The sequence below is a fragment of the Lissotriton vulgaris genome, chromosome 1_1, assembly GCF_964263255.1.
Source record: "Lissotriton vulgaris chromosome 1_1, aLisVul1.2, whole genome shotgun sequence".
Classification (NCBI taxonomy): Eukaryota; Metazoa; Chordata; class Amphibia; order Caudata; family Salamandridae; genus Lissotriton; species Lissotriton vulgaris.
In genome coordinates this window covers 2066767453-2066792510 of record NC_141685.1, presented here as the reverse complement: position 1 = coordinate 2066792510, position 25058 = coordinate 2066767453, and the positions used below count along the sequence as shown (strand labels likewise).

Here is a 25058-nt window from a genome sequence, read left to right as displayed (position 1 = left end):
GTCTGTCATTTCTGGAGCTTTGATTGCTCAATTCTGTAGTGATAAACGTGTGCTCTTCCATATGATATATGGGGATGTGTCACAATCGTTAAGGTAAATGCATCAATCAGTCCACCTTGAAGATCAAGTTGCAGCATTTGTCTGTGAGTGTGTTCCAGTCAGAAATAATCAACAAGAAAAGCATTCTATAGAAGAAAATCACTGAATTGTACAGGTAGTGTAAATCCAATGATACCAAGCACAACCAGAAGGTTAGATGTCGGCATGGAAATAGTATATTTGAGTTGGGATGGCAAGCAAACATTCTTTTAGCAGTAAGATTATTCAAAACGTATTTTTACTATTTAGGACCAACACAGTTAAATTCACAGATTCATTTAGAAACGCACTGTTGGAAAGGGGGTTGTTAATTGGAGTGGATGTGCCTCCAACACAAGGATGACAGGGCCAGATGTATGAAGCAAGCATTTTGCAACTCGCAAATTGCGTTGCTTTGTGACTCGCAATTTGCGAGTTGCAAAATGCAATGTACATCAGTGTCTCAGACACTGTTTGCGATTCCCAATGGGGGTCGCAAATTGCATACCTCATCAATATTCAAGTGGCAAGCCCAACTTTAGACCCCATTGGGAATGGCTATCACTCACAGGGATGGTGCCCTTCTGGGGTCAGATGACCACCATGTCTGTGACTGCTTTTTCTATAACGCAGTTCTTTCTTTTTTAAATGCATCCCGTTTTCGTTATAGGAAAACAGAATGCATTTAAAAAAGTAAAATTAAACTTTTTTGTTTCATTTTTTTAAGGGCAGGCAGTGGTCCTTGGGACCACTGCCTGCTCTTAAAAAATATTTTCGCACCCATTCACAAAGGGGAAGGGGTCCCCTGGGCGATCCCTTCCTGTTTGCGAATGGTTTACCACCCTTTGGAAAAGGGTGCTAAACTGCAAGTGTTTTGCGACCGCAAATGCGGTTACAAAACAATATGCCATTTGCACTCGCTATGAGGAAGGGACGCCCTTTGCAGGCCCCTTCCTAATAGTGAGTCACAAACCATATTTTGCGAATCGCTACTAGGTTAGCGACTTGCAAAATATGGTTTGTACATTGGGCTGACCTTTTTGCGGTTGCAAAAGGGCTGAATTCCTGTTTGCAACTGCAAAAAAGGGTCATACATCTGCCCTGAAGTCCACAAACCTGTCAGGGTAAAACACAGGTTCTTTAATTTAAACAAGGACTAAACCCTATGGCACTGAGGAGGATGGCTTATCTTATGGAAATGTGGCACATTTGTTGCTGCAATAAAAACAGACAGTAAAAATCCCAAAATCAATTTAAAGAACTTGAAAAACGTAATTAATAAAATGAAACAACACTGTGAGCACCCAATAAGGGGAACCTTAAAGGTTTTTAAAGGTTTAGGACAAAATATGACAAAATAAGTTAAGTTTCAATCAGTATTTACTGTTCACAGATGATCTGTACCTGAGTGCTATATCAGGTCAACCGCAATGGAGCACAGGTCAGATACACTAAGCGAGTTCATCCTATTCAATATTTATAATTTTACCTTCTGACTGAGTGCCCATAATGAAAGTTGAAATCATCTAGTGGAGAAGTTCACCGCCCACAGGCTGTATCCACTTAACTCCTCACAAAGCTGCCCCGCCATTGGATGAGGTCTTGCTGATTTGGTTGATTTGTGAAGGAAAAGCTCAGATTGTAGGAAATTACAAAATTACTTTGCATGCCTTCACCCCTGCAAGTTTTGTGCCTGTAGAGTTAGTCTTTTTTATGGAGCTCAAAATCCTTCAGCAGTACAAGCATGAATCTGTGCCTAGTGAAGTCGCTTTAAAATCAGGCACCTTTTCTGTAAGGTCTCACTAATTCTCCAGAAGTACCACATCTTCTGAATTTCTGGTGCAGTTCCTCTTGCTCACTTTTAAGGCTCTAAGGGGCACATGCATCAATGTGTTGATTTGCGATTCGGAATTAGCGAAAAATAGAGAATCGCAAATTCCGAATCGCAAAACGGAATGCATGAATATTATTGCGAATTTTTACCGATTCGGTAAAATTCGCAGAAATTAGCGAATCGCATTAATTTGTGCGAATAAATTGCGAATTCGCAATTTATTCGCATTTTCATGCATCACAGCCCAGCCACACCCAGGAAGCCAGGAGCCTAATTGCACACACCTGCCAAGCAGATTCAAACTGAAAACAGGCAGTTGGTTCATTCAGCTCTGTTTGTCTGCAGTGGAGGAGTGTGTTGGAGTGCTGCTGTTGGAGAAATGGAGCCAGAAACTGCCAGTCAGGATGTACAAGTCAGAAAAAGGAAAATCAAGTTCAGTGAGCAAGAACTGGAGATACTGATTGAGGAGGTGACTTCACACCACGACCAGCTGTTTGGAAAGCTCTCTTTGAAGGTCCCTGAGGCTGCAAAAAGGAAAGTGTGGCTAGCCATACAGGCGTTGGTACGATTTACGCTCACGAGCAAAAGACAGTATTGCGTCAAGAATGAAGAGTAGTAAGAAGACTGGTGGTGGCTCCCCTGACAATAAGGTCACAACTCCCCTTGAGGATTTGGTTGAGGGGACACTTGTTACAGAAGCTGTAGTTGGAGTGACCAACATAGACACCTCTGAGCATGCTGGCACTTCTCAAGGTAAGATTAATTTTTTGGGACAAATGCAAACTTAACTTAAATTGGGCTGCAGGATGTATTTAGTCATGTGTTTGATGTTGTAACATATAATTTTAATCTTCTGTTACATCATAACTTGCATAGCACTAGTGTAAAAGGCAATTCCATTGAACAGTGCAATGCATCATGGGAGTTGTAGTCTTTAAGTCTAAATCATTATTCATCAATGCAATATGTACATAGTCAGTTTGCCTATCAAATCATTTTTAAACACATGGTAAATGAAGATTTAAAAGGCGTCCTTCTTCTGGAACACATTGTCTTTATTTTAAATCTTTTTTCTGAGAAGACATTACATTGATTTCATGCTTCATTTTTTTAATTATAGATGTACTAAAGGCAAATGAGGCAAACCCTTTTGATGAGATCAGCATGGATGTACATAGCCATTCAGACAATAATACTATGAGTTCCTCACCCTCTGTGCATGTTAAAAAAATCAGAAAATCAGTGCGGAAAGTACTTGAATCAGAGTCTGAGCAAGATGCCAATGTCACTGAATATGTGGTTGATGATTCTGAGAAGGCTGCCACTTCCAAAAAACACTTTAGTGGTCGTAGAAGAATCCAAGAATTCTACAGAAGAAGGCCTCGCACTTCAAATCCAAAAGACTCCACAGTGGATGATGTCCATGCAAGTACAGTTGAACTCAAATTATTGAAAGTCCAGCGTCTTCAGAGTAAAGACCTGAGAGTGATAAAGGGACAAATGAGTCACATAGTTGAAGACCTCAGTGGAATCAATAAGACATTGAAAACATTATGCAAGGTCATTGAAGGGGCGCAAATGCATTAGTGACATTAACTGAAATTTTTCACAGTCAAAACATTGCCAACTGTAATAGACATTTGAGAACTGTGGCAAGTATGCACACTTATGCCCGGGCTCTGAATAGGGTGACCAGCAGCAATGCACGTGTCATAAAACACACAATGCGCATGCAAAAGGGGATCAAAAAGTGTTGTGCAGAACTATGTGAAGGATTTAAAAATATTAAAAGAGGGGATCATGTGCTGCCAACTGATGACAACAAGAATACAGCTTTTGAAGGCAATGTTATCAATGAATCTGCAGGAACCAGTGTTGCTGCACACACCAATGACGTGTGTGAACGCCGTAGCAAAAGAGGAAAAGAAATTAATATTTCCCCATGCATGGTTTCTGAATCGGTGAAAACTAAAGCTTTAGGTTTGCGTGGAAGGAAGAAGTGATTACTTGTAATTGTTGAATTTTATTTAACACATTTTCAATGTACAATGATATGGACTAAGAATTACATTAGGCCAATATCTTGAATTGTTTACCTTTTATGAAAGTCATGCTTTGAATATTTTTTTCAAACTACTACTGTGTGAAACATGGTTTATTAAAGTGTTTACCTTTGGAAGCATCAAAATATGTTTCCTACCTTTTATTAAAAGTAATGTTGTGTAATTTCGTCCCTTCTTCTTCTCCCTTCCGCTGCGTCCGGTCCATGAACTCTTGCATGTGGTTGTTGTGGCTGGTTGAAATTATTTGGTAGCAAATCATCCTCATGTAGTTCAAGGCCTCTCCTAGTTGCTAGGTTGTGCAACACTGCACATGTTGCAACTATTTTGCAACACACATCTGGCCGATATTGCAAGGCTCCTCCAGTCTTATGCAGTATTCTGAACCTGGACTTCATGACCCCAAACGTCCTCTCTATTATGCTGCGTGTTGAGATATGGGCCTTGTTGTACAGTTGTTCTTTGCGGGTAGTTGGATTCAGGTATGGGGTGAGAATGTAAGACCTCAATCCATATGCACTATCTCCTAAATTGATAGATGACATATGTAATTAAAACATCACAGACATTGCAATGGATGTCAGAATCATTACAATTTGCATTAAATTAAATAATAATTACCTAACAAATATCCATCTCCAAATTCTCCAGCAAGTAGGCGATCATGAATGGCACTATGTTTGAAAATGTACGAATCGTGGGCACTACCTGGGTAGCTGGCAACTAAGTCAGTGATGATTCCTTTGGAATCACAGATTGCTTGTATATTTAAAGAGTGGTAACTTTTTCTATTTCTAAAAATGTACTCATTAGCAGCTGGTGGACAAATGGGGACATGTGTTCCATCAACACATCCTATGACATGTGGGAAGTGTGCCACGTTATAAAAGTCTAACTTGGTCTGCATTAACTCCTGATGCGTTGAGGGGAGAATTATGTGGTGATTTATCCTATGGAGCATTGCATTCAGGAAGTCATTGAAGAATCTAGACAATGCACTCTGTGACACACCCCCTGCAACTGCTATTACCCCTTGGAAGGAGCCAGAGGCTAAAAGGTGTAGACAACATAAAACCTGCACATGGGTGGGTATAGCTTGAGTTCTACGCGTCTGCCTTTGCAGTAAGGGGTCCAACTCTGCAATTAAATCAATGATGGTGTCTGCATTCAGTCTATACTTATCATATATGTCAGCCTGTGTCTGCCCAAGCAAAGTAATGCGCAACCTGAAAACCCTTTCACTGAGTTCTCTTCTCCTCCTCCCTGCTGCTCTCATCCGCCATCTACGTGCTAGGAAAATTGCTGCTGCCATCCTGGAAGGGATCCAGAGTCATTCTGAGGTCCCTTTTATAAGTTGCTAATCATTTCAACATGTGTTGTGTTGAAAAAAAAATTTACCACCTGCTCTCACTTCTTCTTATTTTTGCACTTCCTAAATGTGTTTTCTGAGAATTACTGACATGTGCGAAAATTGATGCATTCCGTTTTTCGCATTTTTTTAAGGATTCGCAAAATTTGCGAATTTATAACGAATCGCAACACGGATTGCGAGTTTCTAAGGAATCGCAATTGGTTTTGTATTTTTTTAAGGAATCGCAAAAGTAATTGCGATTCCAAAATGGACAAAAAAATGATGCATCTCATTTTCAGATATTGCATTCGCAAACGGCCGAATTTTGCGATTCGCACCATTTGCAAATGCAAAATCTGTTGATGCATGTGCCCCTTAGGACATTAGGGACTGCACTTAGGGGCCATGACTCACTCCTGCAGCAGCTCCCAGCAGGGTCTAGTTCAATCCAGTTCCGGTTGCTACTGTTCAGCTGGACACTTCAGGAAAAAGGCCTCTTGCAGCTTTTTATAGTCACACAAGAGGTTAGCCAATGAACCATTGTAGTCCACCGCTTAGTCCTGTGTAGATGTATGAGTAGATCCAGCTCTTCAGGTCTCTGCACAGGTCTCAAATGGCAGATCAACTCATCTTCTGTTCTTCCACAAATACAGCGAGTGTGCCTGGTGAGTTATGAGTGAGGGACCACTTTTGTAGGATTTATTAGCCATTGGGTTAGGGTGACTATTGGCCAATGAGGAAAGTTTTCCCAGGCAAAACATCCCACCTTCCAGCACATCCTGTTTACGTCACTGCAAAGTCTCCCACAATGCACTATTCTGAGTCAAATCCAAAATAGCAGGAATCTTTATTTCTCAGACGGGAGAGTGTGCCAGCCAGGGGTGTGTTTAGGAAAATTAGCAATCGCCTCCACCTCAGCTACACCAGATTAGTTCTGGGTCCAACTCCCCCTTTCACTGTGCAGGTGCCAAACTGGTTACAGTTAACTATGAATGGATTGGTCCCTTTCAAGTTAATGAAGTTCCTCAACCCTCCACAGCTGCCTTTCCTGAGCTGATATCTGTCTTATACCTCACGCCCAAGTCTTCCTATGAAAAGGCCTTAGCCATTGTTTGTGCTCTGGGAGACGGTTTCACAGCTTATGAAAGGGAAGCAATGACAGGGACATCTGCCAGCGGGCTGGTGCTGATTAGTCCAGTGGTAGGCAAGTAAAGTGTTACTTGTTAAAAATCATTTTTACTAAAAATGTATTACAAATCTGACTGTCATTGAATTTGATTCTTAAAAACCATTAACCAGGTCGAACCAGCAGTGGTGGTTCCTTTGTAAGGGCGTTGGGGCATCGCCCACTGATTATTTTGCCCCCAGGGGTCCACCAGCTGCAGCACTTGCGAAGTTCTTAATTTATTTCTGCCCGCAACAGCAGTCAGCTGTCTCACTCAGCCGCAGGCATGCCATTACTGTGACGTCATTCAACTCCCCCTTTCACTGTGCAGGTGCCAAACTGGTTACAGTTAACTATGAATGGATTGGTCCCTTTCAAGTTAATGAAGTTCCTCAACCCTCCACAGCTGCCTTTCCTGAGCTGATATCTGTCTTATACCTCACGCCCAAGTCTTCCTATGAAAAGGCCTTAGCCATTGTTTGTGCTCTGGGAGACGGTTTCACAGCTTATGAAAGGGAAGCAATGACAGGGACATCTGCCAGCGGGCTGGTGCTGATTAGTCCAGTGGTAGGCAAGTAAAGTGTTACTTGTTAAAAATCATTTTTACTAAAAATGTATTACAAATCTGACTGTCATTGAATTTGATTCTTAAAAACCATTAACCAGGTCGAACCAGCAGTGGTGGTTCCTTTGTAAGGGCGTTGGGGCATCGCCCACTGATTATTTTGCCCCCAGGGGTCCACCAGCTGCAGCACTTGCGAAGTTCTTAATTTATTTCTGCCCGCAACAGCAGTCAGCTGTCTCACTCAGCCGCAGGCATGCCATTACTGTGACGTCATTCACAAGGGGGTGGAGGGGTTGTAATGATCAAATGTCCACAAGTGATGATGTAGTCCACAGAGAGGGAAGGCATATCATATAAGTCCAGATACCACAGGGGTGTTAGGAGCAACTTGGCTTGAGACATTCCCTGAGCCAGTGAGTGCAGCAAAAATGCGCAAGTCAGGTTGGGCGGGTGCCTTTCCCTGGCCAGCCCGACATGCACAGTCTTACTGGTCTTGCCACTTTCGCCTGTACAATTTAGGAGGGGTGATGGGGTTGAAGCCGCTGCCCCATGGCCTCCTGAGGAGCAGCAAGGTCGCATGCCCCAGGCCAGTCCAAATGCTGCTTTAGCAGCCCCTGGATTGGCTACTTTAGCCACGGGGCAGTCCTTGCATGGGACAGAGTCTCCATAGAAGGAGTGGCAGAGCCATTGACTACTGGGGGCATGTCCAGGAGCATGGGGGCATATTGACCAATCACTGCATGGCTTTATTGTCAGTCCATGCAGTGATTAGTTATGCTCATCAGCCCCGCTCTCTCTGCTCTGGGTGCTCCCCTCCCCTCAGTGCATGCGTACATCACATGGCGTTTGCACACACAGAAGAGAGTGAGAGTCAGGACTCGAACACTCGAGCTCCGCCAGACATCGCTGTGCTTGAAGGCCCCTGCTCTTTCTACTTGCTTCGCAAGTTCGCAGTCATCAGATCATCAGGCCATGCCACTGCCAGTGCAAGCCCTGCTGCTGCTGAGCTGAGCACTGCGTGTCATCTCGAGCTCATCGCATCGAACCTGTCTGAGGTTGAGCACAGCCAGTCAGACTCTGACTCGGCCACTCACCTCGGGGGAGGGGGGAAGGATCGACCACACACCAGTACTGCGACACCCACACTTGACAGTGACTCTGAGTAAGTACGACTCCGAGTCTACACACGAGCCTGCGCAGCGCTGCATATTTATTATGCATATATTGATTTGTTGTTGTTGCATGTGATGTGACTGACTGACCAGCACTCAATCACTGAATCATCTTGTGTGGCCTGTGTCTGCTCTGGTCTGTGACCGTACACGTCGCTGTATTGTGGCTAGAGCACAGTCAGCAGCTGCTGCTAAGTTTACTAGTTTGGAGACGTAAGAGAGACACCGAATTCAGCACTGATGACTTTGGTGTCTCTCTTGCGTCTCCAAACTAAAGTCAGCAGCAGTTCTACCCTGGCCATTAATACGGTGGGCCACGATGACTGTGTGTGCTGCTGTTGCATCACGTCAGTCACTGCTGGTAGGCCCTCACGGCCTGGCCTCCTGGCCTGAGCCTGCTGGCTGCATAATTCATCGACATGGCTGAGCCTGAGACCCGAGTCAAAGTGAAACTGAAAGTCGGCAGTCTGTTCTGCTCTGTGACGCAGCACAGTCATGTCTGTAATATGGCCAGAGGCTCTCAAACCTTCAGAGGCAAGAAACATCCGTCTCCATGCCTGCATGGATTTTAAAAATAAATGCACTTAGGTGCAGGATAATGAATCACACCAAAGAGAGAATAAACAAAGAGACCACCTGACATCTTATTTCCTGCCCTTCCTGGGTGTAGAGAGCCACCAGGGCCTCTCTATACTTTGTAACCATTTCAACATGCATCCCCACACCCCCGGGGCGGGCTCGATCCGGGGTATATAATAAAGAGGCGGAAGACCGCTCTGGGTTTTTCCGGCACCTGCTAACCAAGTGTGTCTGTGGTCTATGTAAATGCGATTACGCCCACGTGCAAGGCCCAGCCCTTGCATTCCACATTGGCGACGAGGCCAGTACCGACGTCGCGCGTGCCGTGCCCTGAGCGTCGGCTCACCTCTGGTGCCTGTACATCGGTGCGCCGCCGGCGCCAGGAGAAGATCGACGCGGTGCCCACCCGCTCTGCCTGCCTGCATCGCAGCCCTGCCTGTGCGACGGCTCGAGGCCCGCCCACGCGTCTCCCTCGAGGGAGCGCCTTCAGCTGGCGGGACTCGCCGCGCGCGCCAGACGGGTGAGTGACTTATCGCCCGTGTCGAACATCCGCAGCCTGCACCGCCCTGTCACAGCGTGCACACATCGAGGCACACGGCCCCCCCCAAGGCCTGCTTAGCACCCAGACGCAGCCTCTGTAAGGGGAGGGGTGAAACTGAGCGACGCTGCGCGTCGGCTCAATACTCCCTCCTGCTTCTCCCTGTTCCTCTTGTTCAGCGTGGGACACTTGACGTCGGCCCCCCCCCCCCTGCATCGGAAAACAGCAAACAAGCATTGGCCAATACAAGGGTGTCGGGGACAGTACGCTGAAGTGGCCCTGGGAATCACTGAAGCAACACTTTGGAGGGGAGTTGCCTCACAGCATCACACTGCTCGGACCCAGTCACACCTACACTACCTGCCCGGAGCCCCACACGCACGTGGAACGTCACTCAGATTAACTGTGACTCTATCACAGAGGAGAGAACAATACTTAGCCCGCCGCTCCCCAGGAGGCCGCAGCACATATTGTGTAGGAGAAAACAATGACAGACCCAGCACCAGGAGCGGCAGCACCCGCACAGCCACCACCTGGCCCTGCAGGACCCGCCCAGAATGTAGTCACAGGCACAGGCCCCCAAGTAACCAGCCATGCGCACACAGGCATTGCACCACTTCCCCCATTCAGCGAGTCGGCTGACCCTGCGACGGCAGCGCCGAGGTGGAAAGCGTGACTCGGTAGACTTAACCTCTACTTCAAGGGAACCCGCGAAACGGACGGAACGGTCAAGAGATCCCTCCTCATCTTGTACGGAGGCCCTGAAATATATGACCTATTTGAGACACTCCCTAATACCGGACAGGAAGATGACTATGATGCGGCGGTCGACGCCCTCAACGCCCATTTCAACCCCCAACTAAACAATAATTTCGAGAAGTTAAATTTTAAGAAGGCGTGGCAAACAGAGTCTGAATCGGTGGACATGTACTATGCATGGTTGCACCGGCTGGCCAGCAGCTGCCCGTTCCAAAACCCTAGGGAAGAGATAAGAGACCATGGGCTAGATGTAGGTAATTCCCATTTACAGACTCTTAAATACCGAATTTTACCGATTCGGTATTTAAGAGTCTGTAAATGGGAAGGGGGCTGATGTAGGTAATTTTAAAATCTGAATTACCGAATCTGTAAAATTCGGTATTTACCCATTCTGTAAATACAGAATCGGTATTTCCCATTGATTCCTATGGGCTTTGAAGCCCATAGGAATCAATGGAAAATACCGATTCTGTATTTACAGAATCGGTAAATACCGAATCCTGCAAGGGTGGAGGGGGTGTCACTTTGACACCCTCTAGCACCCCAAGTACAGGCTTGTGTGCAATGTGGCACACATACATGCCCTACATGTCTGTGTGTCACATTGCACAGGTGTGCATGCACAGATGTGCATGCACACCTGAATTCGATATTTTACCACACAATAGGATTGTGTGGTACAATACCGACTCTTAAGGGCCTGTGGCACTGTAAACTGCATTTGTAATTACAGAATCTGTATATTTACCGATATTAGGGCTCCTAAATCTGGCCCCAAATCATCGTGGGGTGTCGATCGAAACTGCTGAGGAAGCTCATCCTCAGACAGCCTGGGATTACATTAGATGAAATTCGTATTCTCGCCCGTTCGCACGAGCTGCCGTATGCGCGGGCCGAAGAAATGGAGGCTGCATTACGCTCTCCAATGGCACTTCTCGCAGTACCCAAAATGGCGCCAATCAAGGAAGAAAGAGTGGACGCAATACAGAGAAGACCACAGCCCAACCGTCCGCGGCAATGGCCATCCAGAGACATGCAGTGCGCTTACTGTGGGGAAGACCACCCGACAACCGCAACGTGCAGCGCAAAGGGGAAAACCTGTCTAAAGTGTGGCCGACTAAACCACTTTGCAGCGGTGTGCCAAGGATGGAGGTATAGGCCGAACGGGCCAAGATCGCGAGTGGGATACTGACCCAAGTCACTGACACAGCGGGTCAGGCAACTGTCTTTGGAGTCCGAAATCCACCCCCAGACAACCAAGCTCAGGAGAGAAGGCCACGGTATGAGGATGACGATGATGACGAAGTATACGTTATCTCATACATAAGCCGTGTTTCCACGAAGAAGAGACCACCGCCCATGTGCACCGTCTCCGTCGAAGGCACCGAAATGCGAGCACTTATAGACACAGGGGCCTCCGTAAATGTCATGGACTCTGAACAATATGAACTGATGTCACCCAAACCTGCACTGGCACCCTCAGACCCGTTGCAACTGCGAGGAGTTATCAGCACCACCATCGTAAACGGAGAATACTCGACGGAAGCTCGCTTCCACATTACAGAAAGAAAGAAAGGCACCCTCTTGAGCTGCCACACCGCCGAAGACCTGGGGCTGGTATTCTTCGCAAATCAAGTACATCAGTTACATGCGGACAACATGCGGACAACATGCTGCAAGAATTCCCAGCACTGTTCAGTGGCTTAGGGAAACTGAAAGGAAAGAAAGTTAGTCTACACATAGACACCTCCGTGCGCCCAGTCGCTCTCAGACACCGGCGAGTTCCATTCAACCTCCGGCCACAGGTGGAGGCCAAACTCAAACGGCTAGAAGATCTCGGGATCATAGAAAAGGTGTCAGGTCGACCCCTTGGGTATCCCCTCTGGTTGTGGCACCCAAACCCAAACAGCCGGGTGCCATCAGGCTATGCGTCAATATGAGACTCCCCAATGCCGCCGTGAAGAGAGAGCGTCATATTACGCCAACTATGGATGACATCGTTGCAGACCTAAACGGAGCGAAGTGGTTCTCCAAGTTGGACCTCAACTCGGGGTACCACCAACTGGAGTTAGAACCTGAAAGCCGCTACATAACTACTTTTTCGACCCATGTCGGACTCCAACGATACCGGAGGCTGAGTTTCGGCGAATCCTCAGCCGCAGAAGTTTTCCAGAACGCAATACAGGAGGTGTTGTCAGGACTGAGTGGGGTAATCAACCTGAGCGACGATATCCTCATATACTCCAACACTCTCGAGGAGCACCGCACCCATCTGAGAGCCACGCTACGGAGGCTGGTGGAACATGGGCTGACCCTGCATCGCTCCAAGTGCTCGTTTTACCAAGAATCCATCGACTTCTTAGGATACACGTTCACACGAGAAGGACTGAAGGTTGACCCGAGGAAAGCGGAAGCAATCAGGACCGCAAGCACGCCGCAAAACCCCTCCGAGGTGCGAAGTTTTCTTGGTATGGCCACGTACTGTGGCCGGTTTATTCCTAATCTAGTGGCTCTGGCAAAACCATCGAGGGCCCTCACTCGACAAGACCACGAGTGGGAATGGACCTGCATGGCTAACCAAGCGTTTCAAGACATCAAAGCGAGCCTGCTTGACAAGGTGGTAATGGCATACTTCCAGCCACGCCGGAGAACAGAACTAATTGTGGATGCCAGCCCGGTGGGCCTGGGAGCTGTGCTGTTGCAAGAATATGGCGGAGACGAGTGGAGACCAGTTGCATATGCGAGCAAGGCCTTAACTGACACGGAGACTTGATATGCTCTGATCGAGCGGGAGGCCCTGGCAATAAAGTGGGCATGCCAACACTTTCATTTATACCTTTGTGGACAGGAGTTCACCGTAGTGACAGACCACAAGCCACTGCTGCCCTTATTCACAGGATCGTCCAGACTCGCGCCCCCACGAATAGAACAGTGGGCCGTTCAGCTGCAAGGATACAACTTCAAACTCGTGTTTCGACCGGGGGCACACAATCCTGCAGATTATCTCTCCCAACATCCCGACGTGACCAAGAAAGCTATCCCCCTCGCTGACGGACCGGGGGTTGAGGAGTTTGTCCACAAGGTATCCCAAGCAGCCTGCCCGGACACAATGACGCTGCAGGAGATAGGAGAGGCCACCGCCACCGATGAAACACTAGCCCGGGTCAAGCGCGCTCTCAAGGAAAATCGCTGGACTCGGTTCTTAGACGGGATCCAGAGCCTGAGACCTGAAGTGAGCCATGCCAGGCAACAGATCTGGCAAGTCCGGAACGAACTGAGCATAGGAGACGAAGGGGTCGTACTCGGAGGGCATCTAATTGTTGTGCCCGAGAGCCTTCAACGACACATGCTAACGATCGCCAACATGGGTCACCAGGGATGGCCAAGACCAAAGCAAGGCTGAGGAACAAAGTCTAGTTCCCTGCCATGGACAGCATGGTGGACGAGATGGTACGTGCCTGCCATGCCTGCACGATCACAGGAGGGGACCCGGCACCAGCGCCGGTCATCACGGAGGATGCCCCTTGGACTCAGTTGGGTGTCGACTTTGGGAGTTTCCCCGATGGCAGACACACGCTTGTAGTGGTGGCTTCATTTTCCAAATTTCCCGTGGTGGAGATAATTCCGTCAGTCGCTTTCCCTCAAGTCAAGAAGGCCCTCGACCACATCTTCGCGACAATGGAGCTCCCCGAAGAAATAAATGACAACGGACCACCATTCCAAGGAAGGGAGTTCCAAAGCTATCTGGAGAACCTCCGAATCAGACACCGGAAGATCACACCATTATGGCCCCAGGCTAACACTTAACAGAGCTCTTAGGATTGCGGTAGACAGCGGAGATGACCCTGAAGCAGCCCTGGACTAATTCTTGAGTGTTTACAGACAGACACCACATAGTACCACGAAATGTGCCCCTGCGCATGTGCTATTTAAGAAGGCACCTCGAGGCAACATCCCAACTGCACACAACTGGACACCCGAAGCAAGAGACGGTGAAGCCATCCAATCCCGGAGGCAAATCACCAACCAGAAAGCAAGTGAGAATCGGCATGCCCAACCACCGGGATTGCGAGTAGGAGACACAATCGTAGTTCAAGATCGACATCCGGGGTGGAAATTCCGGACACCTTATGAGCCCCTAGAAATGGACTGTGGAGAAGATCCAAGGGACTATGATTACTGTTCGGCAAGAGCATCAAACGGTAACCCGGAATGTATCCTGTTTCAAGAAGGCGGGAAGGCCGGCTGGCCTCCCCGCGAGTGTTGTCAGTCAGGAGCCCGAAGAGGACTACACTCACGGTACTGATGGGCTATGGGTCGAGACCCCATCCCTGCAGTCTGGCATAGGAGAACCGGCCGGAGATGCTAGTCATTCTTCAGCACCCAACAACACCGAGGAGAATTCATCCTCTCCGGTCAGGAGTGGCGAGACAACCCCGGCTGGGGTTGTGGTTTCCCCAGCATGCCGAGGCCGACGATACAACCTGAGGCCCAATCCAGGCCCGAGCCAGAGACTGAGAGACTTTGCCTGGACCTCACTCTGAGGTATCCCCGGATATAAGGACAGACAAAATTGAAGGAGGGATGTAGAGAGCCACCCGGGCCTCTCTATACTTTGTAAACATTTCAACATGCATCCCCACACCCCCGGGGCAGGCTCGCTCCTGGGTATATAATAAAGAGGCGGAAGACCGCTCCTGGTTTTTCCGGCACCTGCTAACCAAGTGTGTCTGTGGTCTATGTAAATGCGATTATGCCCACGTGCAAGGCCCAGCCCTTGCACTCCATACTGGGTTTCTTTTGAGAGCGCAGAACAAGTGACGGTAGCCCAACTACGCAGCTTTACCTTGGGGTAAAATTCTATATCCGTTTGCTCTGACCATAATTAGCAGGCGTTGCTGAGAGAAAAGGGTGCCACTTGTATCTGTCCTGGAAAGCTTGTTCATGCCCACATAAAACGGCTTTCTTTAATTTGATTGTAATTGAATTTCGTGCTCTTCAAAGAGAACCCAAGTTTTGGCCCCTCACCACCCATACGGGAATGATGCACACACTTAGACTAGCGTTTGTCTGACTTTATCTGTGTCTCTGACTCTGTGGAGGTGACGTACCATGCCTAATATCGGAAGGAGATTTTCCTCGCCTGGTGAAGGGCACTCACTCCTACACAGTGCTTAGTTTCAATACAATAAGCGCAGGGGCAAGGTTTTTCTAAGGAGACCACAGCCTCACTGGCAGGCAGGTTGTTAAGTAGTTAATCCATCGCTATCGCCGATGGGTAGAAAACATTATCTTGGCGCCGCGGACATAGCGTGATCAAAATTTTGTTTGTTGCTGAGCAGGTCTGTATCTCACCTTATGGACACGCTGGTCCTGTTGGAGACATGAGAGTAAGTCACTGTCACATCTACGTACAGAAAATCTTTTGTGAATGTGCCTTGTGTGCTTGTCTCACTCAGTGGTGTTTAAAATAATCACAAGACGAATCGATAATCCAGGACTATGTTAATGAGTTACCTTTCGATATAAATGTATCTCATGCTGAGAATCCCCTGGTCTAGTGGGACAGATAGCTGGGTAGGTGTTATGAAGCTCTGTGGTTATACTGAATAAGCAGCTACCATGTTGTTGTTATATGACACCCCTTTATTAATGTAATAACTGCACTCTCACAATTGCTTTATTAACCTTCTTGCTTCTCAAATTTGCTTGCAAATGCACTATTTTTGTGATGGGAGAACCACCTCGAACCCCACTCTAATTGTTCGGCCTTGTTTGCTGCGCTCACTTGCCACGGTGCTCTCCCAAAAAGTTTATGCCCACCATTTTCAAATGTCACCAGCCACCACTGCAAACCAGAGATAGAAGGGTTATGATTTTATTCTAAACTCTTGTTTTTCTCTTTGAACAGCTACAGCCCTTGACAGAGAAAATGGCTTTTGTGTGTCAGTCCCTGTAGGTAAATGCCAACATTAAACTGTTTAAAACCACTTTTAAATCTCAGGCAATGCACCTTGTGGGATACAAAGCCTACTTAGGGTTACTTATTTAATACATAAAAGTACGTTCCTCTCCTGCCAAAAAGGGTTATTTTCCAAGGTTTGTCTGCAGGTTTAAAAGGTACATACGTCACACAGGTGTGCCTGAAGCTATGTATTTTGTCACTCTACTAGATGGCTCAATAAAACATGCAAACTACAGTCCATCAGAGAAACCCTCGCCTATGGACCCCCAGGCCCCCACCCTGGCTTCTGCAGCGCCATCACCAATTTCATCTCCCACCCTGGCAAATGACTCTAAATGTTACATCTTCCTCAGAGAACTCAAATTTCACCTTGATGACCCTAACAACACCAACTCAGCCAACCCCTGGAAAGCATGAGTAACATCGGCCTAATGCTGCTGGTTTACAGCCCCACACACAACAAAGGTCTCACTTACAACACCTCCTTCGACACCGCTACCTTCCCGGAGAGCTGGAAGCACGCCGAACTCAGCGCCCTACTCAAGAAGCCATCGGCCGACCCCACCGACCTCAAGAACTACCGCCCCATCTCGCTGCTCCCGTTTCCTGCAAAAGTCATCGAGAAGACCGTCAACAAGCAGCTGGCCGCCTTCCTCGAGACGAACGGATCCCTCGACCCCTCGCAGTCTGGCTTCCGGGCCAACCACAGCACCGAGACCGCCCTGATCGCAGCCACCGATGACATCCGAGCGCTGCTCGACAACGGAGAAACAGCGGCCCTCATCCTCCTCGACCTCTCCGCGGCCTTCGACACTGTCTGCCATCGTACCCTAGTGCAACGCCTCAGCAACGTCGGAGTCCAGGAGAAGGCACTGGAGTGGATCACCTCCTTCCTCGCCGGAAGGACACAGAGAGTCCGCCTCCCTCCGTTCAGATCTGAAGCCACCGAAGTCATCTGCGGCATTCCTCAAGGCTCCTCGCTCAGTCCAACCCTCTTCAACGTCTACATGAGCCCCCTCGCAGACATCGCACGCCAGCACAACCTCAACATCATCTCTACGCCGACGACACCCAGCTGATCCTCTCCCTCACCAACGACCCCGCCACCACCAGAGCCAACCTTCACGAAGGGATGAAAGAGGTAGCCGAATGGATGAAGAACAGCCGCCTGAAACTGAACTCGGACAAGACGGAAGTCCTCATCCTGGGATCCTCACCCGCCGCTTGGGACGACTCCTGGTGGCCTCCCGCCCTAGGCAGCGCACCCAAACCAACAGACCACGCACGCAACCTGGGCTTCATCCTGGACTCCTCCCTCTCCATGACCAGACAAGTCAACGCCGTCTCCTCGTCGTGCTTCAACATCCTGCGCATGCTACGTAAGATCTTCCGGTGGATCCCCACCGAGACCAGGAAGACGGTCACCCAGGCCCTCGTCACCAGCCGTCTGGACTACGGGCAACTCCCTCTACGCCGGAACCACCGCCAAACTCCAGAAGAGACTCCAGCGGATCGAGAACGCCTCAGCACGACTCATCCTGGACATCCCCCGTCGCAGCCACATCTCCGGACACCTGAGAGACCTGCACTGGCTCCCGGTCAACAAGAGAATCACCTTCCGTCTCCTCACCCACGCACACAAAGCCCTACACAACCAAGGCCCAGGATACCTCAACAGCCGCCTCACTTCTACGCTCCCAAACGCCAGCTTCGATCGACCAGCCACGCCCTCGCCGCCGTCCCCCGCATCCGAAGAGCCACCACAGGGGGACGGTCCTTCTCCTACCTCGCCGCCAAGACATGGAACTTCCTCCCCACCCACCTCCGCCTGGCCCAGGACCACCTCGCCTTCAGGAAGCAACTCAAGACCTGGCTGTTCGAGCAGTAACGGACCCCCCTCCCCCAGCGCCTTGAGACCCTCTGAGTGAGTACTGCGCTATATAAATGCGATGATTGATTGATTGATTGACTTAGCATCCCATCTTCACACCTTGTGACAGAATCGAGTTATCCTATGTAACTGCGCTGACATGGACCGACCACAGTATTTATGACGTCACTATCACAGGAGAACCGGAACCCATTGCCAAATCCCCCATCCATTCTTATTGAAGATGGAGCAGAATCACTGAAACCCAATGGAGCACCACCCTCAATTCCACCAGACCAGACCCCACCACCAACCTCGAGCTCGCTGTCCAGAACTTCTCTGATTGGATGTCCAACTCTACCAACACAGCCACACCCATAAGATGGGTCCAGCACAAACAAATCCGCCAAGCACGCCAGCTAGTTCATGCCTGAACTTAGACCCCTCAAGTGTGAATGCAATCAATTGGAGTGATGATGGCGCTCCAGCAGGGACCCCTCAGACCTCACCACATTCAAATCAGCCGGCAGCAAATACCACCATTACCTCATGGAAGCCAAGGAGGACGCTCTAACCAACAGTATCAAGCGTGCGCCAACCACACAAAGCAACCCTTCAGCATCGTCAGAGAAATCTCCTGCACATCTGCCACCGAGAACACAATCCACCCCTAACAGGCTCTCTCTCAGCGCACTGGCAGGCTACTTCCACAATAAGATACCTAACGTCTACAGCAACTTCTACCCACAAACTGCCGACCGTGAACATCTCCTAACACTGACCGATGCTGCCCACAGCCACCTGTTCACTGATTGGAAACTGCTCACTCGATCCTCTCCGGAGCAACATCACACCTCTGCCCCCACCACGTCTTCAATCTGGGAAGCAAGGATATCAAAGGTGCCCTCACTAGCATCCTTACCTCATCTATCTCTACGGCCACCGTACCTGATACATGGAAGCACAAAGAGGCCAAACTGCTCCTGAAAAAACTCTCTACTGACCCTAGCAAACTTAAGAATTAACACCCCATCATGCTGCTCCCCTTCCCCATTACGGTCCCGGAGAAAGCCTTCAATCACCAGCTCACTAAACACCTGTAACAAAACAACCTGCTTGACGCCTCCCAATCCAGCTTCTGCTCCAACCACAGCACCAAGACAACCCTGATCGCCACAATTGACAACATTAAATTCCTCTTTGACTGAGGGGATTATGCAGCCCTGATCCTCCTTGACCTCTCAGCGGCCTTCGACACTGGATCCACCACACCCTCATCACCAGACTCCACCACATCAGCATCATGGATAATGCCCTCAAGTGGATCATCTCCTTCACACGACACACACAGAGGATCCGTCTACCACCCTTCACCTCTAAGCCCAAGAGTATCCTATGTGGCCTCCCCCAAGGCTCCTCCTCAGCCCCACCTTCATCACCACCCACATGACTCCGCTGACCAACATCATCCGCACCCATGGACTCACCATTATCTCATACATCGATAACATCCAACTCATCCTCTCCCTCACAGAGGACCCTGCCACCACTAGAACCAACTTCCAGAATACCACGACAAGCAGTGCTGACTAGATGAGGTCCAACTGCCTAAAACCGAACACAGACAAGACAGCAGTCTCCCATCCACCGCACATGCCCCCTGCATCTGTCAGAGTCGCTGCCAAGGTCGTTCCTTCTCCTACCAAACCGCCTCCACCTACGAACCTCCCCCTTGCTCGCCGACTTCAGGAAGGGGCTCAAGACCTGGCTCTTTGACAAGGGCCCTGTGACCTCCAATGTCTGGATACCCCAAGGGGTGAGAAGCTGTGCTTTACAAATAATGTTCGATTGATTAACAGATGACATTCAACGTTCCATGCCAATGGTGTATTTTCCTGCATCATATACTACTGCCTTGCTGTAAAGGTAAATATGACAATTGGGGATTAACAAATTTAACCATGTGTTAGAGGTCAGAAGACATAACCTGGGGCCTGGGCAGCATTGACCCAGTGTGCTGAGTTCAACAAAAAACAACCATACCAGTTAGAAAAAAATGGAAGGGACCACAGAAAAAGAGGCACACAAACCCTGTGTAAGAAGGGGGACATTCTCAAACGATGCCTATGCAAACAAGCATTTGCAATGCAATAGGTCTCGCATTAGGAAAGTTTGAGCTATTTGTATTGTAAATGACAATTTTTTTATTTATGTTTTGTTTTTGGAAATAGCGAAAATAATAGCTTTGTCATTTACAATGCTAATAGTTATAACTTTTGCAAATGTGACACCTATAGCCTTTGTAATGCAATATGTGTTGTATTTACGTGACTTACATGTATTGATATTACAAATAAGAATGGCTTTTAATTTTTTTCCAATAATTAATACTTAAATAGAAGTTATTGTAATTTATAATGGCAATAGCTTAAAGTTTTGTAAATAATTTTTGTGAAGATTATGTTCAGTGTATTTTATTGTGACGAAAATCCAAGAACAGAAGTGAAATATTAACATCTTTTGTTACATTTGTAATAAAGCTTGGAACATTGAGAGAACATATTTGAACCAGGTGTTGTTGAATGGTTGCATGGATTGATGCTGTGGTGGCGCTGAGTGATGTTGTGATGGCAAACGAGTGATGCTGTGGCGTTCAGTGATGCTGTGGTAGCGCATAGTGATGTTGTGGTGCCCCTGAGTGATGCTGTGGTGGTGCGGAGTGATGCTGTATGCTGTGCTATGTTTTGTTTTGCTATCCTATGTTTTGTTTTGTTATGCTATGCTATGCTTTGCTATCCTATGCTTGGATTTGTTATGCTATGCTATGTTTTCTTATGCTATGCTATGTTTTGCTATGCTATGCTTGGTTATGCTATGCTATGTTTTGTTGTGTTTTATTGTGCTATGCTTTGTTTTGCTATGCTATGGTTTGTTAAGCTATGCTATGATCTGTTTTGTTGTGTTTGGTATGCTATGTTTTGCTATGCTATTATATGTTTTATTTTGCTATGCTGTTTTTTTGTGTTTTGTTAAGCTATGCTATTTTTTGATGTGTTTTGCTATGTTTTGTTATGCTATGTGTTGTTGTGTTTTGCTATCCTATGCTTTTTTTTGTTATGCTATGCTATGTTTAGTTTTGCTCTCCTCTGCTTTGTTTTGTTATGCTATGCTATGTTTTGTTGTGTTTTGTTATGCTATGTTTTTTTGTGTTTTGCTATGCTATGTTTTGTTACGCTATGCTATGTTTTGTTGTGTTTTATTATGCTATGCTTTGTTTTGCTATGCTATGTTTTGTTATGCTATGTTTTGTTATGCTATCCTAAGCTTTATTTTGTTATGCTATGCTATGTTGTGTTTTGTTATGCTATGTTTTGTTGTGTTTTGTTATGCTATGCTATGTTTTGCTCTGCTTTGCAATGCTATGCTTTGTTATGCTATGTGTTGTTGTGTTTTGCTAATCTATGCTTTGTTTCGTTATGCTAGGCTATGTTTAGTTTTGCTATCCTATGCTTTGTTGTGTTATGCTATGCTATGTTTTGTTGTGTTTTGTTATGCTATGCTATGTTTTGTTATGCTATGCTATGTTTTATGTTATGTTATGCTATGTTTTGTTATGTTATGATATGCTTTATTCTACTATGTTTTGTTGTGTTTTGTTATGCTATGCTATGTTCTGTTAAACTGTTTTGTTTTGCTATGCTTTATGTTATGCTATGCTTTGTTTTGTTATGCTATGTTTTGTTATGCTATGCTATGCTTTGTTGTGTTTTGCTATGCTATGTTTTGTTTTCTTATGCTATGTTTTGTTTTGCTATCCTGTGCTTTGTTTTGTTATGCTATGCTGTGTTTTGTTATGCTATGCTATGTTTTGTTATGCTATGCTGGTGAGGGTGTGTGAGGGTGAGGGGTGTGAGGTTGAGGGAGGGTAAGGGGGTGTGAGGTTGAGGGAGGGTGAGGGGGTGTGAGGGAGAGGGGGTGAGGGGGAGTGAGGGTGAGGGAGGGTAAGGGGGTGTGAGGGTGGGTGAGGGGGTGTGAGGGTGGGTGAGGGGGAGTGAGGGGGAGGGGAAGTGAGGGTGAGGGGGTGTGAGGGTGAGGGGGTGTGTGGGGGAAGTGAGGGTGAGGGGGTGTGAGGGTGAGGGTGTGTGTGGGGGTCTGAGGGTGAGGGTGTGGGGTTGTGAGCGTGTGAGGGTGAGGGTGTGAGGGTGAGGAAGAGTGACGGTGACTGGGTGAGGTTGATGGGGTGAGGGTGTGTGAGGGTGAGGGGGTGTGAGGGGGTGTGAGGGTGAGGGGGTGTGAGGGTGAGCGGGTGTGAGGGAGAGGGGTGTGAGGGTGAGGGGGTGTGAGGGTGAGGGGGTGTGAGGGTGTGTGAGGGTGAGAGGGTGTGAGAGGGTGAGTGAGAGAGTGAGTGTGGGTGAGAGGGTGGATGAGTGTGAGAGGGTGTGAGAGGGTGAGTGAGAGAGTGAGTGTGGGTGAGGGTGTGTGAGGGTATGTGAGCGGGTGTGAGGGTGAGGGGAAAAAATGGAGAAACATCGCTTTCTGAGCCATAGGGCAATGCACAGAGGGAGTGACCCTGGCTCGAGCAAGCAGCCTGGGGGAACCAAGTCAGTGGAAGGGGAAAAGGGTTGTTATCACCACCAAGCAGCAGTTCTCTACCTATCTCTAGTATCTCCAAAAAAGCTACTTTCACTCAGGCATGTGGAAGCCAAGGAGAATATGTGTAGTGTGGAGTACTAGGCACGCTTTGATTACAGCAAGGAGCGTTGTATGTCATACACAAACTGTAGCTGCTGCTCAGTGATTCGGAGCAAAGGCACAGTGCGGAAAACATTGACCACAAAACAATCCCGCACATTTCATTAAAGGTGGAGCAGTTGCTTATCAGCTCAGGACCACACACACAAACAAGCACACAAGGACACGCACACACACATACATTTGTAGTTTATAATTCTGCAAAACTCCGTTTATAGACCTTAGTGCCCCCATTACAAGTGAGAGCCCACAGAGAAACAAGTGTCAGGGGGTTTCCTGTCAAAATTCCAGTGTATTCTCTTTCTCAATGTTTAGTGTGCTTCTTGCCCAGCTTCTAGGAACCACTGTCTCGATATTCATTTCTGAGATCCACACACTCATAGCATTCTCTGTTCTAGAGTTAGTAGTGACTGGGGCACAATAGATTGCTGTGTTTCTGGCAAAAGATACCATGGCCTGGCACTGGTCGGACTGTTCATAGTGAAGTAAGGACACATATAATGTGCATATGTTGCCCCCTTGTCTGGAGTGATGCTGAGGGCAAACGGCAATGGATTGGAATGAAGCCCAATCTATTATTAGTGGCTGAGACTAAGCTTCACCTTTTCACTATTACAGTTCAAGTCTGTTCACTGTCTCTGTAGTGTTCTCTGTCAGTGTTTACACGGAAACATTAAAAACAACATGCCCACAGCATATCATAAGTCACAGGAAACACTGACAGGGATAACGTGCTAATACCAAATATACGGTCTAAAGACGCACTCCACTTGCAAAAAAATATTGTGCCACAGCTCACCTCTCTATGCATTTCTTATCCATTTCCGACGGCTGCCCTCTTACATTGGGCAATGCCTGGGCAAAGTGGGCAGCATGCTGACCAGAGCCGGAGGCCACCTCCAGGACGTGGACAACGGGGGCATAGGGATCCACGCAGCCTCGGAGCACATCCAGGATGGGCTGTTTGTTTCTATCGGCGGCAGCCACAGACAACATCCTAAAAGTCCTTCGAAAAGTAAGAGTAACCGTTGTGAAGGAAGTTGCTGCTCTTAAGGGAAGCCCTGCGCATCGGATGCTAAGAAATCGCAAGGGGACACAAAATGGTTGAAGAACACACGCGCAAAATAAATAGAGTGCAAGGACGCTTAAGGAGCGGTAGACAAAAGCTAGATACTGGCTCTTGAACCGAAACAAGATACGCCCATTAAAGGTTACTGGGGATTGTAGTTCAAACAAATTCAACCCCTCCGGAAAACAAGTCCCGCGGCGACCCGGAAGCTCTTGGCCGGCCGGCCAATCCGGTCGCGGCCGACCGGAAGTCCCGCCTCCCGAGCTGCCGGCGCATGGAGCGCCCTGCCGGTCCGAGGTAGCCCGGGTCCCCAGGAGGGGGCCATGAGAAGGAGGAGTGTGGTGCCTGTTGCGGGGCTCATCGGACCTAAGGGAGCCCCGATTGAGAAGAGGAGACGCGCCGCGAGGAGCGGAGCGCGAGATGAGCCCCGCCGGAAGAGCGTAGTCGGTGAGTGGGGCCCAGGGCTGATGTGAAGTGCGTGCGTGCGTGCCTGTGTGTATGCCTGGGGTGGGTGGGGGAGGGGGGGGAGTGTGTGCGCGTGTGTGTGCGTGTGTGCATGTGTGTGCGCATGCGTGACTGTGTGATTGAGAGAGAATGCGAGGTAGGGGATAGTGTGCCTGTATGGGTGCCTGTATGTGTGCCGTATGCCTGCGTGTGCATGCGCGCGCCTGTGTGTGTGTGCGTGCGTGCATAGGGGTGGGGGCTGCCTGTGTGTGTGTGTGAGCAAGGGATTTGATTCGCGCATGCGCAGTTACCAGACGCTCGCTCCCGAGGTGAAATCTGACCTCGTCAAAGCGCGCGTCTGGTAGCTGTCTACATTCCTAAATACGGGCCACAAAAGGTCTGAAGCAGACACCTCAATGCTCACGCATTGAGGGTAGGTCTGCTCGACCTAAAGACACCTTCAATGCTCACGCATTGAGGGTAGGTCTGCTCGACCTAAAAAGTGGCACTTTCTTCAACATAGCAATATACTGGGTGTTCCATAATGCAGCTGTGCTGCACATTTATTGGAGTGGCTTTATGTTAGGGGTAGCCGTAACTTGTGTAATTTGACAAAGCATAAGTACTGCCAAACTGAAAAGAGGATTTAATTTCTGACTACATTCTAGAAATTTTACAGATAATTTTAGTGGACAAATTTGGTACTTCTGGACCACGGTTGTCACAGGATTCAATAGGTTATTTATTTGATGTGTTTCAAAAGCTTTATATGTTCTTGTTCTATATTTTAATACCATTTAGTATGAACATATTACATTTTTCTGTAATTCTGCATTTATTGTGGGGTTCTCTGTTAG

General features: G+C 48.1%; 1 protein-coding gene and 1 pseudogene across 1 annotated transcript in view; one reads left to right on the top strand and one right to left on the bottom strand.

The window, feature by feature from the left end:
- PIK3C2G (phosphatidylinositol-4-phosphate 3-kinase catalytic subunit type 2 gamma) overlaps nt 1–25058 on the top strand; it is a 1914223-nt gene that overhangs the window by 1409071 nt on the left and 480094 nt on the right. The window lies entirely within an intron of this gene.
- On the bottom strand, nt 18708–23684 carry LOC147751613 (methyltransferase-like 26 pseudogene; annotated as a pseudogene).